The 15,629-nt window shown below is 44.9% G+C and overlaps 1 protein-coding gene across 1 annotated transcript in view; it reads right to left on the bottom strand.

Moving 5' to 3' along the window:
• The window catches only part of PALLD (palladin, cytoskeletal associated protein), a 374,940-nt gene that overhangs the window by 357,586 nt on the left and 1,725 nt on the right, over positions 1 to 15,629 (bottom strand). The gene's annotated exons all lie outside the window — the stretch shown is intronic.

Below are 15,629 nucleotides of genomic sequence, written 5' to 3'. Positions count from 1 at the left end.
TGTATAACACAGGGAACTACACTCAGTATCTTCTAGTAACCTATAATGGAAAAGAATCTGTAAAAGAATAGATACATGTGTATGTATAACTGAATCACTTTACTGTACACCTGAAAGTAACACAACATTGTAAATCAACTCTACTTCAATTAAAACAAAACAAGAGAGTGGAGAGGGCAGGCCCTGTTCTTTTCCGCCGGGCAGTCACGGAAGCCTGGCTCTGACGGGGACATCCAAGGAGAGAGATGGAGGGTCCAGGACTGCGTGGACCTGGGGAAGAGCAGCCCAGGTGGAGGGAACAGCAGGTGTGGAGACCTTGGGCATGCAGGGTCCAGCAAGGACACGGCTATGGCTGCAGTGGCAGGGCTGAGAATCAGGGGCAGCATCAGAGAGACAGGGCCTTCTCACTGTTTACAGGACTACAGGTTTCTCTCTGAGAGCAACCATTAGTCCCTGGACAGCTTTGAACTGGGCTGTGACCACAATTTCATGAAAAAGAACCGTGCCGGGTGTGGTGTAGACTGTGATGGGCTGGGGTGGAAACAGGGCATGGATTAAGGCAGGTGGTGCAGACACCCAGGGGAAGATGCTGGTGGCGGGGACCAGAGCCGCACTTGCGGAGGAGGCGTGAGGTGGTCAGGTTGAGGGAAACAGGGGCCGAGGTTTTGTCCATGAATGGCTGGCAGGAGGGCTGTCATTTGTTGGCCTGGAGAAGAGTTAGGAAGACAGGGTTTCGGAGGACAGGAGACTCAGGGACTCACTTTTGGATACATTACACTGGATGCACCTGTTAGGTACCCAAGCAGAGACCCAAGTAGACAACTGGGTATCACACAAAGTTCAGAGAATGCGCATCTTTAATTTGCTGTGTATCCCAGCATTGTCCCCACGTTGTTTGTACCTACTCACATGTGATGCTGCAGTGACACCTGTGCTGTCAGTTGTCATACTGTCTCTGAGGCTACCGTCTCCTGTCAGTGTTGACAACCCTCTTCAAGAAAAACAGCCCTGCTGGGCCAAGCCGTCTGGATCATGATTTTACAAGTGTGGCAGCTTCACTACCTACTGGCCACGCTTTCCTGAACCAATGCGGATACAAAATGGGACACACCACACCCTGATCCCCTGAGTGAGAAAAGCGGGTCAGTGGCTTGTTTCAATGTCTGTTTTCTTTTGAGGAGATGGAAATTTCTACTGACAGCATTGCACAGGTCTGATAGGGCTAATCCTCTTGTTTTGGCTTTTGATGGTGATCAAAGCTTCACTAATATAAACTAATTGGAGGCCTTGCAGGTGCTGGGGTTTGATTATAAAAAGAAGGAATTTAATTCCTTTCAATTACGTATATTAATTGAAATTTTATTAGGCTAATAATGATGACCTAATAGCCATCTTATGATTATGTGTAGGTATGAGTCATTGTACTAGAAGATTAAAGATGCCTGGACCATTGGTGGATTCCACTTTCACTGCAGTAAGTGGGTGTTTAAAAGTGGTTTTTCCACAGCCAACATCGTTCTCAATGGTGAAAAACTGAAACCACTGCCACCAAGATCAGGAAGAAGACAAGGTTGTCCACCCTCACCACTATTATTCAACACAGTTTTGGAAGTTTTAGCCACAGCAATCAGGGAAGAAAAAGAAATAAAAGGAATCCAAATCGGAAAAGAAGAAGTGAAGCTGTCACTGTTTGCAGATGACATGATACTATACATAGAGAATCCTAAAGATGCCACCAAAAAACTACTAGAGCTAATCAATGAATTTGGTAAAGTAGCAGGATACAAAATTAATGCACAGAAACCTCTTGCATTCCTATATGAAAAATCTGAAAGAGAAATTAAGGACATACTCCCATTTACCCTTGCAACAAAAAGAATAAAATACCGAGGAATAAACCTACCTAAGGAGACAAAAGACCTGTATGCAGAAAACTATAAGACACTGATGAAAGAAATTAAAGATCATACAAACAGATGGAGAGATATACCATGTTCTTGGATTGGAAGAATCAACATTGTGAAAATGACTGCACTACCCAAGGCAATCTACAGGTTCAATGCAATCCCTATCAAACTACCAATGCATTTTTCACAGAACTAGAACAAAAAATTTCACAATTTGTATGGAAACACAAAAGACCCTGAATAGCCAAAGCAATCTTGAGAAAGAAAAACGGAGCTGGAGGAATCAGGCTCCCAGACTTCAGACTCTACTACAAAGCTACAGTAATCAAGACAGTATGGTACTGGCAAAAAAACAGAAATATAGATCAATGGAACAGGATAGAGAGCCCAGAGATGAACCCACACACATATGGTCACCTTATCTTTGACAAAGGAGGCAAGCATATACAATGGAGAAATGACAGCCTCTTCAATAAGTGGTGCTGGGAAAACTGGACAGCTACATGTAAAAGACTGAAATTAGAACACTCCCTAACACCATACACAAAAATAAACTCAAAATGGATTAAAGACCTAAGTGTAAGGCCAGACACTATAAAACTCTTAGAGGAAAACATAGGCAGAACACTCTATGACATAAATCACAGCAAGATCCTTTTTGACCCACCTCCTAGAGAAATGGAAATAAAAACAAAAATAAACAAATGGGACCTAATGAAACTCAAAAGCTTTTGCACAGCAAAGAAAACCATAAACAAGATGAAAAGACAACCCTCAGAATGGGAGAAAATATTTGCAAAGGAAGCAACTGACAAAGGATTAATCTCTAAAATATAAAGGAAGCTCATGCAGCTCAATATCAAAAAAACTAACAACACAATCCAAAAATGGGCAGAAGACCTAAATAGACATTTTTCCAAAGAAGATATACACATTGCCAACAAACACATGAAAGGATGTTCAACATTACTAATCATTAGAGAAATGCAAATCAAAACTACAACGAGGTATCACCTCACACCGCTCAGAATGGCCATCATCAAAAAGTCTACAAACAATAAATGCTGGAGAGGGTGTGGAGAAAAGGGAACCCTCCTGCACTGTTGGTGGGAATGTAAATTTATACAGCCACTATGGAGAACAGTATGGAGGTTCCTTAAAAAACTAATAATAGACCTACCATTCGACCCAGCAATCCCACTACTGGGTATATACCCTGAGAAAACCATAATTCAAAAAGAGTCATGTACCACAATGTTCACTGCAGCTCTATTTATAAGACCCAGGACATGGAAGCAACCTCAACGTGCACTGACAGAGGAATGGATAAAGAAGATGTGGCACATGGGGCTTCCCTGGTGGCACAGTGGTTGAGAGTCTGCCTGCCAATGCAGGGGACACGGGTTCGAGCCCTGGTCTGGGAAGGTCCCACATGCCACGGAGCAACTGGGCCTGTGAGCCACAATTACTGAGCCTGCGCGTCTGGAGCCTGTGCTCCGCAACAAGAGAGGCCGCGATAATGAGAGGCCCGCGCACCGCGATGAAGAGTGGCCCCCAGTTGCCACAACTAGAGAAAGCCCTCGCACAGAAACGAAGACCCAACACAGCCATAAATAAATAAATAAATAAATAAATAAATAAAAGAACGTGAATTTCTTTAAAAAAAAAAAAAAGAAAATGTGGCACATACATACAATGGAATATTACTCAGCCATAAAAAGATACGAAATTGAGTTATCTGTAGTGAGGTGGATGGACCTAGAGACTGTCATACTGAGTGAAGTAAGTCAGAAAAACAAATACCATATGCTAACACATGTGTATGGAATCTAAAAAAAAAAAAGGCTCTGAAGAACCTAGGGGCAGGATAGGAATAAAGACGCAGATGTAGAGAATGGACTTGAGGACATGGGGAAGGGGAAGGGCAAGCTGGGACACAGTGAAAGAGTGGCATGGGCATATATACACTACCAAATGTAAAACAGATAGCTAGGGGGAAACAGCCACATAGCACAGGGAGATCAGCTCGGTGCTTTGTGACCACCTAGAGGGGTGGGATAGGGAGGGTGGGAGGGAAATGCAAGAGGGAGAAGATATGGGGATATATGTATATGTATAGCTGATGCACTTTGTTATACAGCAGCAACTAACACACCATTTTAAAGCAGTTATACTCCAATAAAGATGTTAAAAAAAAAAGACAGTGTAAAAAATAAATAAATAAATAAAAGTACTTTTTTTTTCCTTTTGCGTTTGCACACATTTACCTTACAATATAATTTGAATGTGAGGACGGTTTGCACTACTGCTCGTAAACTGGGAATAATCTGCTTTGTTTGTAGCTATTTGATAGAGAATATCAGTGTCCCCCCCACCTTTAAACATTTTTTGGTTTATGCTGACTGACTTATTTAGCAGTAGTAACTGAATGCAAAAAAAGAATAACCAGGAACCGCTATGTTTTTTAAATATAGAAAAATACTGTAGAAATTCCATTTTTTTTAAAGATAATTTGGAGTCTGAAGTCCAAAGCAGAAAACTTTCAAGGTGTTGTTTCCACTCGCCTGTATTTCTGGAGCCTGCCCTGTCATCTCAGGAGTCATCACAGGGTGTGGTCAGGAATTGAGGACCTTCGTTCTGTTCCCGGCTCTAGGACCAATGAATTCTTTTTCTGTTACCAGGCAAATAATTTCCTAGTTTTCTTAGTTTCCTTATATTTAAATGGTTTAAAAGCTATAGTTGCCATGATGAAATATTTTTAAAGTATAAAGTGAAAATGTGAGGCCTCATTTTTATCATACCAGAGGTACTTCTGGATTAGAATTCTTCATGAATTTTTCACCAACTCCCAAAATTTGAGAGTGGAGAGAAGGGGAGGTGAGGGAACACGTCTTTGTCCTGTTGTCAAGCCGTGCAAGAGAAAGAGGGAACGTCTGATGTGATCTGGTTTTATGCAATAATTCAAATTGTTAACAGGTAATTTGCATGTAAGTTGAGTTGTAAATTGTATGTAACTTTAACGATTGAACAGAAGCTTTAGTTCTATCAGCTTGTCTCTGCTTTGCTGGGGTTTTGGTGGAATTATTCAAAAGTGAAGAATGAAAACGGGATTTTTTCAGTCCTGGTTGTGGTTATAACTGGTATTTGTGCCAGTTACACTTGGGCAGGGGGGAGAAGTGACTGGTTATAAAGTGGAAATGCCTTGAACCGTGTTCCCATCAGTCCCGCTTCAGCTGGGCTACTTCATCCGCCTCCTGCCCCAGTCCAGATGGCTGCTACTTGGGCCAAACGTAAGATGCTACAGGCCCGCAACTTCGTGGCCCACACGTCAGTCTGGCCATGTGCCCCCGTCTGGACCCCATGCGAGTTGGTCAGGGATGTGTCCCTCACTCAGCCCAGTCTGAGTCTCTGTTTCCGTGACTCGAGTCTTGAATGGCAGATCTGCTCCCTGTGCGCCATCCCTGTATCTGGACCCTGGTACCCGCCTTCCCGCTTTCCTGGGGCGGACGCCTCTCCCTACGCCTGGGTCTGCCACCTCGTCACCTCCGGACCCGCTGCCCCCTGCCAGCACCTCGGGTCTCCCGGCCTCTGTCCGTTGCTGGTGCCAGGCCCCCCGGCGCCCCTGCTCTCCGCGAGTCCTGCCACCTGCTCCCGGGGCCCTGGGAGCTGGCGCATTGATCACCAGGCCTTCCCAGTCTCGGGTCCTGAGCCTCCCGGACCAACTCGCTGGGAGCTAGGTTCTAAAATGTCCCAGTGCAGGCAACTCTTCACTAAAGGTTTTCTTCCGTATACCAAATTCCCTTTAAAGGTTTCCTCTTTAGCCTCTCCTAGGTCTCATGTGGAAAAGAAGCTCAAAGTTCTTAGGCATTTGGTACATTTACCAATGCATGGCAGAGGGACCAAGATCTTTGGAACAGACATTAAGAAAAATTTAATGTACATTTATACATTTCCCCCTAAAAAAACCCTCAAAGGATACAAAAACGACCAGCTAACTTTAAACAATGGAACATCTCATCAGAAGCTTAATTTCTCTAGAAGAGCAGAATTTGTAATGACTAAGGAACATTGCTCATGGGCCTTGGTAGACTGGGAGATGACAAGAGAAACTAGTTAATAATCCTGTAGCTACTAACTAAATTAGTCCTCCCCTCCTGCTGTAAGAAGAAAGGAGGCAGAAGCATGAACTTGATGGCCCCCAAGTTACGAAATGGTTAAGTGAACTTTAACACAGGAGTTAGGATCTGCTCACCTGAATTAATCCTTTGATGGTAAATCGGTTACCTTTTGTGGTTTTTGAAAGGGTGTGGTGCTCACAGAATACATCTGGAACAGGCCTATTTTGGGAGTAAACCTAAGCGGGGCCATATGTAGTTTGAAAACCTGCAGAACTCTTTTGAGTGACATGTGAATGTATTTCCAACGAAGAATTACTTGTTCCCAAGATTAGTGGGTTAAAAAAAAAATCTAAACAGAATCCAGAAGAAATACTCAATTTCACTTCTATCACAGGCGAAACGATAAGAAAAAAATCTTTATGGAAAATATACGTAAACGCAGAATTTAGGATGACATATTTAATTAAATGAATGCATTAGGAAGTTTCTTACTGCCCTCTGCTGTCAGTTTCTAAAAGAAATATAGTAGACTTACTGTAAAAACTGACTCAAGGTGGATTAGCTGAACAAACTGGTTTGAAAAAAATTCCCTTCCCCTAATTCCACCAATTTCCAGCCAGTAATGCTGATTTACTTCATGTCTGTGTGTAATGATCTGTCAGCCCAAGGAACCAGCTCCAGCAAGGTGTGTGTCAGTGGATGTACGGTGAGTGGTAAAGTTTGTGATTTGGGAGATACTACATTAATAAGAAAGTACCAGCCTTGCAATTCGTAGTCAATGATGTCTTCCTTACCTTTGTGCCAAATTTCTTAATTTTGAATTTACTTTTTCATATTTACATAATTTAGGCAAACACTCTTCATTAATAAAAGCAAAACTTTCCAGATAAATGCATTAATGGCTTATTTTCTGTAGTATAACCCTGACTTGAACTGTTATTTTCATTTTGGCGTATGAAATTAAGAAATTAGAAATACTAACAATAATAGGTAACAGCAAAGTGGCAGTTACTAGGTGCAAGGCACTGTTTTATTTTTTTCACATATTATTTTATTTAGTCATAAAACAGAATGGGGGCGGTGGGTATTATAATTCCCATTTCACAGGTGAATAAACTGAGTCACAAAATAACTTGTTGACGGATGCATTTGGTGAAAGGTGAAGCCGTGATGGGAAACCCTGGAATCTGACCCCAGGGTCACTCCTCTTAAGCTCTTTGCACAGAAGGTACAAATGCTGCACTTATGGAGGAAGAATGTAGAGAAATTACAGTGGCTACTGACGGCACGCTCCCCGCCTGCTGTTTGTCTGCTGTCCACCCTCTCGTGGCCGGAGCCTGGGCATGGACAACAGGCCTGTCCACGCCCAGCCTGGTATCTATCTCTGTCTTGTGGGAAAGTTCTGCCACGTTCAAGGTGTGGTGCGCCCAGCATAGGAGCATCTGCCAGTGGAGCCCATGCCTCAGACCAGACACATCCGGGGCTGCCCCTGTGATTGGCCACACATACCTGTGCTTTTCATCTGCCAGACAACTTCTGGCTTCCACCACACTTTCAACAATCTCCAGCAACTCATATTCAAATTCTGCACCTGAATATATCAGTTGGGCATCCTAAGTTCCCCCCTTAGTCAGTAGCACTGGTTCATGATGAAAGATCCAACCCACCAGGGACAACCAGCACAGCTACCACTTGCCATTCCAGGTTGCCCTTGCCTTGCAAGTACTTGAAAATACGACCCCAGGCTCCAGAGGGCTAACTCTACAGGAAATGAAACAGCACGTAAAACACTGACCGGCTTGAATTCGTTTGCCTCCTTAAATAGGCTGTGGATTGATCAAACCTTGAGTTACTTTACAGAGACAGCACTGCTCATATGTAAGAGGGGAACCCATGTCTCCAGGATGACCTGGAACCAAGAATCTTCCATCTGCGGAACTCAAAGAATAGAAATGTTGCCATCAGAGCCCTTTATGAATCAAGGCATCCTTCAATGAGGAAAACCAGGCTCCCGGCACAAGGAGCTGACACCAACTTATTAGCAAGTCAGCTTCCAAGTTTGAAATTCCCTGAACCCCTTAAATTATGCTCTGATTCCTGGACCAGGGAGACAGATTTGAGCCGTGCCTCCTGTCTCCTTGCTGGTGGACCTCACAATAACGCACTTGTTTTCCTCAAAAGCCGGGGCCATTGTGTTGGCTCCTATGTGTGTCCAGCAGCCAGCCCTTGCTCGGTAACAATTTTCAGGGACCACGAAGGGACCCATGTCTTGTGACCACCTGTCCGTGACTCTGCAGCCCCCGGGGTGTGTGGGCCTTCACCACTGATCCTGAGTGGCCACCTAGACTGCCCGTGTCCGGAGGGTGGGGTTTCAGGTTCTTGCTTTCCCACCATGGGACTCCAGGCTCCTCAGGCTACTTTCACCTTTGACAAAAGAAAGTGCTCCTGGATCAGATGTCTTTTGGGTGAGTAACCTTGTTAAAACACGCGTGTGCCTAAACTGTCTAAAACCCTCATCGGGATCATGCATTAGAGTCCCACCTGGGCGGAAATATAAAAGGTCCTCAAAAGTTCAGGTTAGGGATTTCCCTGGTGGTGCAGTGGTTAAGAATCCACCTGCCAATGCAGGGGACACGGGTTCGAGCCCTGGTCCAGGAAGATCCCACATGCCGAGGAGCAGCTAAGCCCTTGCACCACAACTACTGAAGCCTGGGAGCCTAGAGTCCCTGCTCCGCAACAAAAGAAGCCACCACAATGAGAAGCCCGCGCACCGCAACGAAGAGTAGCCCCCGCTCACTACAACTAGAGAAAGCCCTGCGCGCAGCAACAAAGACCCAATGCAGACAAAAATAAATAAATAAATTTATTTTAAAAATTAAGGGGGCTTCCCTGGTGGTGCGGTGGTTGAGAGTCTGCCTGCTAATGCAGGGAATACGGGTTCGAGCCCTGGTCTGGGAGGATCCCACATGCCGCGGAGCGACTGGGCCCGTGGGCCACAATTGCTGAGCCTGCGCGTCTGGAGCCTGTGCTCTGCAACAAGAGAGGCCGCGATGGTGAGAGGCCCGCGCACCGCGATGAAGAGTGGCCCCTGCTTGCCGTGGCTGGAGAGGGCCCTCGCACAGAAACGAAGACCCAACACGACTATAAAATAAATAAATAAATAAAATTAAAAAAAAAAAAAAGTTCAGGTTAGACATAAATCGCAGCAGTATCTTTTTTTTTTTTTTTTAATTTTTTTTTTCTTAATTTTATTTATTTATTTATTTATGGCTGTGTTGGGTCTTCGTTTCTGTGCAAGGGCTTTCTCTAGTTGCGGCAAGTGGGGGCCACTCTTCATCGCGGTGTGCGGGCCTCTCACTATCGCGGCCTCTCTTGTTGAGGAGCACAGGCTCCAGATGCACAGGCTCAGCAATTGTGGCTCACAGGCTTAGTCGCTCCGTGGCATGTGGGATCTTCCCAGACCAGGGCTCGAACCCGTGTCCCCTGCATTGGCAGGCAGATTCTCAACCACTGCGCCACCAGGGAAGCCCACAGCAGTATCTTTTTTGATCCACCTCCTAGAGTAATGAAAATAAAAACAAAAATAAACAAATGGGACCTAATTGAACTTAAAAGCTTTTGCACAGCAAAGGAAACCATAAACAAAACGAAAAGACAACCCACAGAATGGGAGAAAATATTTCCAAATGAAGCAACCACCAAGGAATTAATCTCCAAAATATAAAAACAGCTCATGGAGCTCTATGTCAAAAAAACAACCCAGTCAAAAGATGGGCAGAAGATCTAAATAGATATTTCTCCAAAGAAGACATACAGATGTCCAAAAAGCACATGAAAAGATGCTCGACATCACTAATGATCAGAGAAATGCAAATCAAAACTACAATGAGGTATCACCTCACAGCGGTTAGAATGGCAATCATCAAAAAGTCTACAAACAATAAATGCTGGAGAGGGTGTGGAGAAAAGGAAACCCTCTTGCACTGTTGGTGGGAATGTAAATTGACACAGCCACTATGGAGAACAGTGTGGAGGTTCCTTAAAAAACTAAAAATAGAACTGCCATATGACTCAGCAACCCCACTCCTGGGCATATACCCAGAGAAAACCATAATTCAAAAAGATACATGCACCTCAATGTTCACTGCAGCACTATTCACAACAGCCAAGACATGGAAGCAAGCTAAATGTCCATTTACCCAGGAATGGATAAAGAAGACGTGGTACGTATATACAATGGAATTGTATATATTACTCAACCATAAAAAGAACGAAATAATGCAGCAACACCGATTTCCAGCAACATGGATAGACCTAGAGATTATTATACTAAGTGGAATAACTCAGACAGAGAAAGACAAATATCATATGATATCACTCATATGTGGAATCTAATTTTAAAAAATGATACAAATGAACTTATTTACAAAACAGAAATAAACTCACCAATTTCAAAAACAAATTTATGGTTACCAAAGGGGACATGTGGGTGGGGGAGGGATAAATTAGGAGCTTGGGACTGACATATACAAGCTACTATATATAGAATAGATAACCAACAAGGACCTACTGTATAGCACAGGGAGCTCTACTCAGTATTCTGTAATAACCTAGATGGGAAAAGTACCTGATAAAGAATCAATATATGTATAACCGAATCACTTTGCTGTACACTTGAAACTAACACAACATTGTAAATCAACTATATTCCAATAAAATTTTTAAAAAGTAGTTCAGGTTAAAGTCCTGAACCCTGGGTTAAAGTCCCAGAGTCCTGGATTTCTTTGTCTGTCCAGGTTGGTCTAAGTCTGTTGAATTTGTTAGGATTGGCCAATAGGGGGAGGCCTTTGGATGACTGTAGCAAAACTTCATTAAACCTGATTTAATGAAGGTCCGCGACTCAGGAGATAGAAGACACTGCTCCCTGACTGGAAACCCTGCCTCATGGAAGTGTCGGGGGTTTTCCCCCATGATGTGCAGTGGCTTCACAGGAGCCCACCCCAGAAGAACATACCCCATGCCTGGGTTAAAGGCATTTCCACCCAAAACACCTCCTTGGTGTCATTTTGCTCTGGTCATCCTGAGAGAAACCTTTCAAATGAGGAACATTAATAGTATACCTGACTGTAGTCCCTTGGGATGTATTCTTCAAAACTGGTCAATGTTTAGCTACGAGCCGATGGAAAAGAAGAAAATGATTTTCTCTGTAACACTGCCTGGCCCCAGTATCAGCTGGAATCAGGGGGAAATGGCCAGAGAATGGGTCTTAGAACTACGATACTATCTTATAGTTCGATTTGTTTTGTTAGAGAGAGGAAAACCGGGATGAAATCCCATTCCACAGTCATTTATGTCTTTATATCAGAATAAGAATTTGCAGAAGAGATGTAAAATTGTGGTTCAGAGGGAAGAACCTCAGAAAAAGCCTGTTTCAATTGAGTCAAAGCCTGACCATGATCTTGACCTACTACCTCCAGTCCCTCCGTCAGCCCCTCTTGTGGTTTCCCTGTCTTATGAAGGGGGTCTTCCTGTAGTCAGTGCAAAGGGTCCTACCAGCCCTCCTAGGGCTGCTGGTCCGGCTCTGTACTGCCCATACCAGATGGTCACAAAGGAACACTCTTTCCTCCCCATACCCACCAGGGTATTCAGTTTGGCCCAGGGAACACTCTACCTCAGGCAGGGCATTTCCGTTAAGACAGGTCCCAGCGGGCTTAGATGACCAAGGCCAACCCAGGGGATCCTCCCGTATCAGCCTTGGATTTATACCACTGGAGAAACAATAAGCCATCTTACTGAGATGATCCTCAGAAAATGGGGAGTCCCCTTACATCCGTTTTGCTGCTCATCACCCTCGCTGGGCTGACAGACAGGCCCTCGTGAATCCCCTGCTGTGGAAGAGCACAGGATGGTATTAGAGAAGGCTGCCAGGAAGCTGAACGCTTCCCTGACTCACAACCAAAGCATCCAGTCAGGACTCGGGCGGCACAGGCCACACCTGGAGCTGAACCAGGACGATGGGACCCCAAAGACCCAAGGGGACTGAGCAAGCCTGAATCATCATAAGGAATGTTTAATAACCAGACTTCAACAGGAGCCCCCAAACAACAGAGCTTGAAGAAGATCCAGGAAGTACAGCAAGGACCCCAGGAGAACCCATCCACCTTCCTTGAGGGGGTTTTTGAGGCTTACAGATGATATACTGATAGGGATCTGGAACACCCAGCTGTAACTGCTCAAATGCCCTGTTCCCTTTTTGGGAACATTAAATGCACACCCACATCAAGCCTCTGCCCCACAAGCTGCCCCATTATGATCGGGAGACCAAGCCTCCCCCAGAAGCCCCTGGAGAAATTCCGCAAAAAGTAAGAGTGGATGTTTGGGCTGATGGGAGGCCAGGAAGAGACAAGACGGCTTACCTAGTAGTAGTAAAACTCCGTCCAGAGGCCAAGGCTCCAAATGTAAAGCAATAGGCATTTAAAGAGGCATTTGAAAGAAGGTATAAAGCCTCTGATGACCACCTTTCTTAAATGCCAATTATTCTGACCTTGTCAATCCTCATATAGCACTCCCATCCTGTCAGTTCAAAAACCCGGGACCAGCGATGACTTTTACACAGGATTTGAGGGCTGTTAACCAAACTGTAGAGGATATACATCTGGTGATGCCAAATCTTTACACTTTACTTACAACTTTATCCGGAGACTTTTGCTGGTTTTACAGTTCTGGAGTTAAAAGATGCCTTTTACTGCATACCCCTAAGTCCTGAGACCCAGGGGTTTGCCTCTGAATGGGACGATCCAGAGTCTGACGTAAAACAATGATACTGCTGGATGGGACTCCCACAAAGATTGAAGGAGGACCCCACCATCTTCCGGGAAGCCTTAGCCACGGACTGAAGGGATCTCCAATTAAATGAGGGAGTCTTACTCCAATATGTGGATGGTATACTAACGGCTCGTAGAACTAAGGAAGCGTTAAGACCAAAATACTGCAAGGGAAAAGCACAGATTTCTCAACCAACTCTAAGATATTTAGGATTTGAGGTATCAAAAGGACAAAGAAACGTATTGCCAGATGGAAGAGAAGCATTAGTTATGGTGACTGTAGCCACCACCAGAAGGCATTCTTGAGGATTCTTAGGAATTGCTGGGTTTTGTCGTATTTGGATTCCTAACTTTGAACTCTGAGACAATATGAGGCTCTTAAAGGAAATGACAATAAGCCATTAAGCTGGACTCCGAGATGCCATAATGAGTTCCACAGCATCAAGGAGAAGCTTTTCACAGCCCAGCACTTGGTCGCCCAGGCATTTTGTGTCTGAAAGACAGGGCATGAGTCTTGGAACGCTAACTCAATGTTTAGGTACATCCAGAAGGCCAGTAGTTTACTTTTCTTGAGTCCAACAATCAGGCGTGTACGTCAAGTATGGCCAGTTTGCCTCTGGGCTGTGGCTGCAACCTATGACCTTTCACAGGAGGCTGAAAAACGTACCCTGAGCCAGCCTGCCACTGTGCATGCCCCGCGCAGTGTGCTACCTTGACTTGCACGAAGTGGCGGATGCAGGCTTACTTCGGGGAGGCTGGGCAAATACCAGGCCTCACCACTTGGCACCCCAAATGTCACATTACAGGTGGTCTCCACTCTAAACCCAGCCGCTCTGCTCCCCAGGACGACAGGAGAGCCTGCTCACGACTGTATACAAATAATTGAATACAACCTGAGTGATCAGCCTTTAGAAAATCTGGAAATGGAAATATTCATGGACGCGAGCAGCTTCACGGACGAGGCGGGGCTTGGAAAGGCCGGGTGTACAGCTGTAACTCATCAGGAAGCCCTAGAAGCAGAAGCCCCCGTCCAGGTCCGTCTGCCCAGAAGGCCGAGCTCACAGCCCGCACAGACCCCTGAGCCTTGGAGCTAAGGAAAACGTGACTATCTATACCGATTCCAAGTTTGCCTTCTCTGACCTACATGCACACGGGGCCACCTGGAAGGACTGGTCTACTGACATCAGGAGGAAAGACATTCAACATGCAGAGGCGACACCAGCCTTATTAGATGCTGTTTTATATATATATATATATATATATATATGTATACACACATATTTATATGTATAGATGCTGGAATAAGTAGCCATAGGACATTGCCTGGGCCACCCAAAGACTGATCGTTATATAACTAACGGAAATTAGGCTGATCAGACAGCAAAACAGGCAGCCAGAACCAAAAACCCAGATCCTAAGGCTTCAGCACTCATTCCAAGTGTGGACCTGTCCCTGTTTAAGCCTCAGATCTGGAAATGGATCTTGAGAGAGCAGATGCATGGGGATTTCATGCTGACTCCCGAGACTTAGATGGTGATCGGGACCAAACAACCACAGAGGCTGGATTTATAATGAGCTTACACATGAGCATGTGATGCAAGGAACTATTACTCACCTACACCAAGGTACCCACGATGGGAGGGCTGCACAAGTTTACTGTTGGTCTATAAATGCAAATGACCATCCAAAAGGTAATACAAAATTGCCTGATCTGCACCGGAAACAATCCTAAAACTGGGCCACCCCTGATGATAAAAGGGGTGCAAACCCAAGGGACAGAACCAGGGATGACTGGTAAACAGACTTTACTGCTAGGCTAGGAATCAGGGAACACTGTAGACATTTGCTGGTGTTGGTGACGACCCTGCACAGAATGGGGCAGAGCTTCTCCACGCAGGACAGAGAATGCTTCCCAGGTAACAAAGCCCTTCCTCAAAGAAATGATCCCTCGTTTTGGGTCGCATCTTTCAATTCAAAGTGACAACAGAGGAGCTTTCATAGCCAAGGTGACTCAAAGGTGTCTGGGGCCCTTGGAACACCATGGAATTTCATGCTTCCTGGAGACCTCAGTCTGCAGGGAGGACTGAAACGATGAATCATTCCTTCAAAGAGACAGTCACCAAAAGAGGCCAAGAAACCAACGTGACTTGGGATAAGGTCTTACCAGCTGCCCTGCTGAGGGTCAGAGTGGCCCCTAGAAGCAAGCTCCAATTGCGCCCTTATGCGATGTTCTCTGGGAGACCTTCCTTAAGGTCTCATGTGGTAACAGAATTAGATTTGATAAAATGTGTACAGTCTCTCAGTGGTGTCGTATCTTCTATACATGAAAAGCATCAAGTCCGTTAATGTTTCCCATGGACGTCCCCCCGCATTGCACAAGCCCAGGGACTGGGTCCTCCTTGAACCTGGACAAACCAACAAACAGCCTGAGGACCAGTGAAGCCCGTGTGGAACGGCTCCTACGACGTCCTTCTGGTTACACATCCTCCAGTAAAGTTAAAAAGAGTCAAGCCTTGGGTCTCCTACTCCCAGAAACCTTAAATCACTTTTCAGAAGGGAACAGAACAGCTAAGACTCCACCTGGCTGTGACGAAAAGACAACGATATCTCGACAGTAGCCCTTTTCTGCCCGAGAGTCTGGACCAAGCCTACATAAATCCAAATTCAATCACTAAAATGTTAAAAATAACATGTTTTCACGGATTCCCAAAGTCGCAGTTCTGCGTATCTTAGGGCTGAACCCTCTTTACTCATCAAATTTGTCCTCGTCCATCTTGTAT

This window comes from Balaenoptera acutorostrata, chromosome 6 (assembly GCF_949987535.1).
Source record: "Balaenoptera acutorostrata chromosome 6, mBalAcu1.1, whole genome shotgun sequence".
Classification (NCBI taxonomy): Eukaryota; Metazoa; Chordata; class Mammalia; order Artiodactyla; family Balaenopteridae; genus Balaenoptera; species Balaenoptera acutorostrata.
Note: the sequence above shows the minus strand (reverse complement) of the source record. Positions and strands in the feature narration are given on the sequence as shown.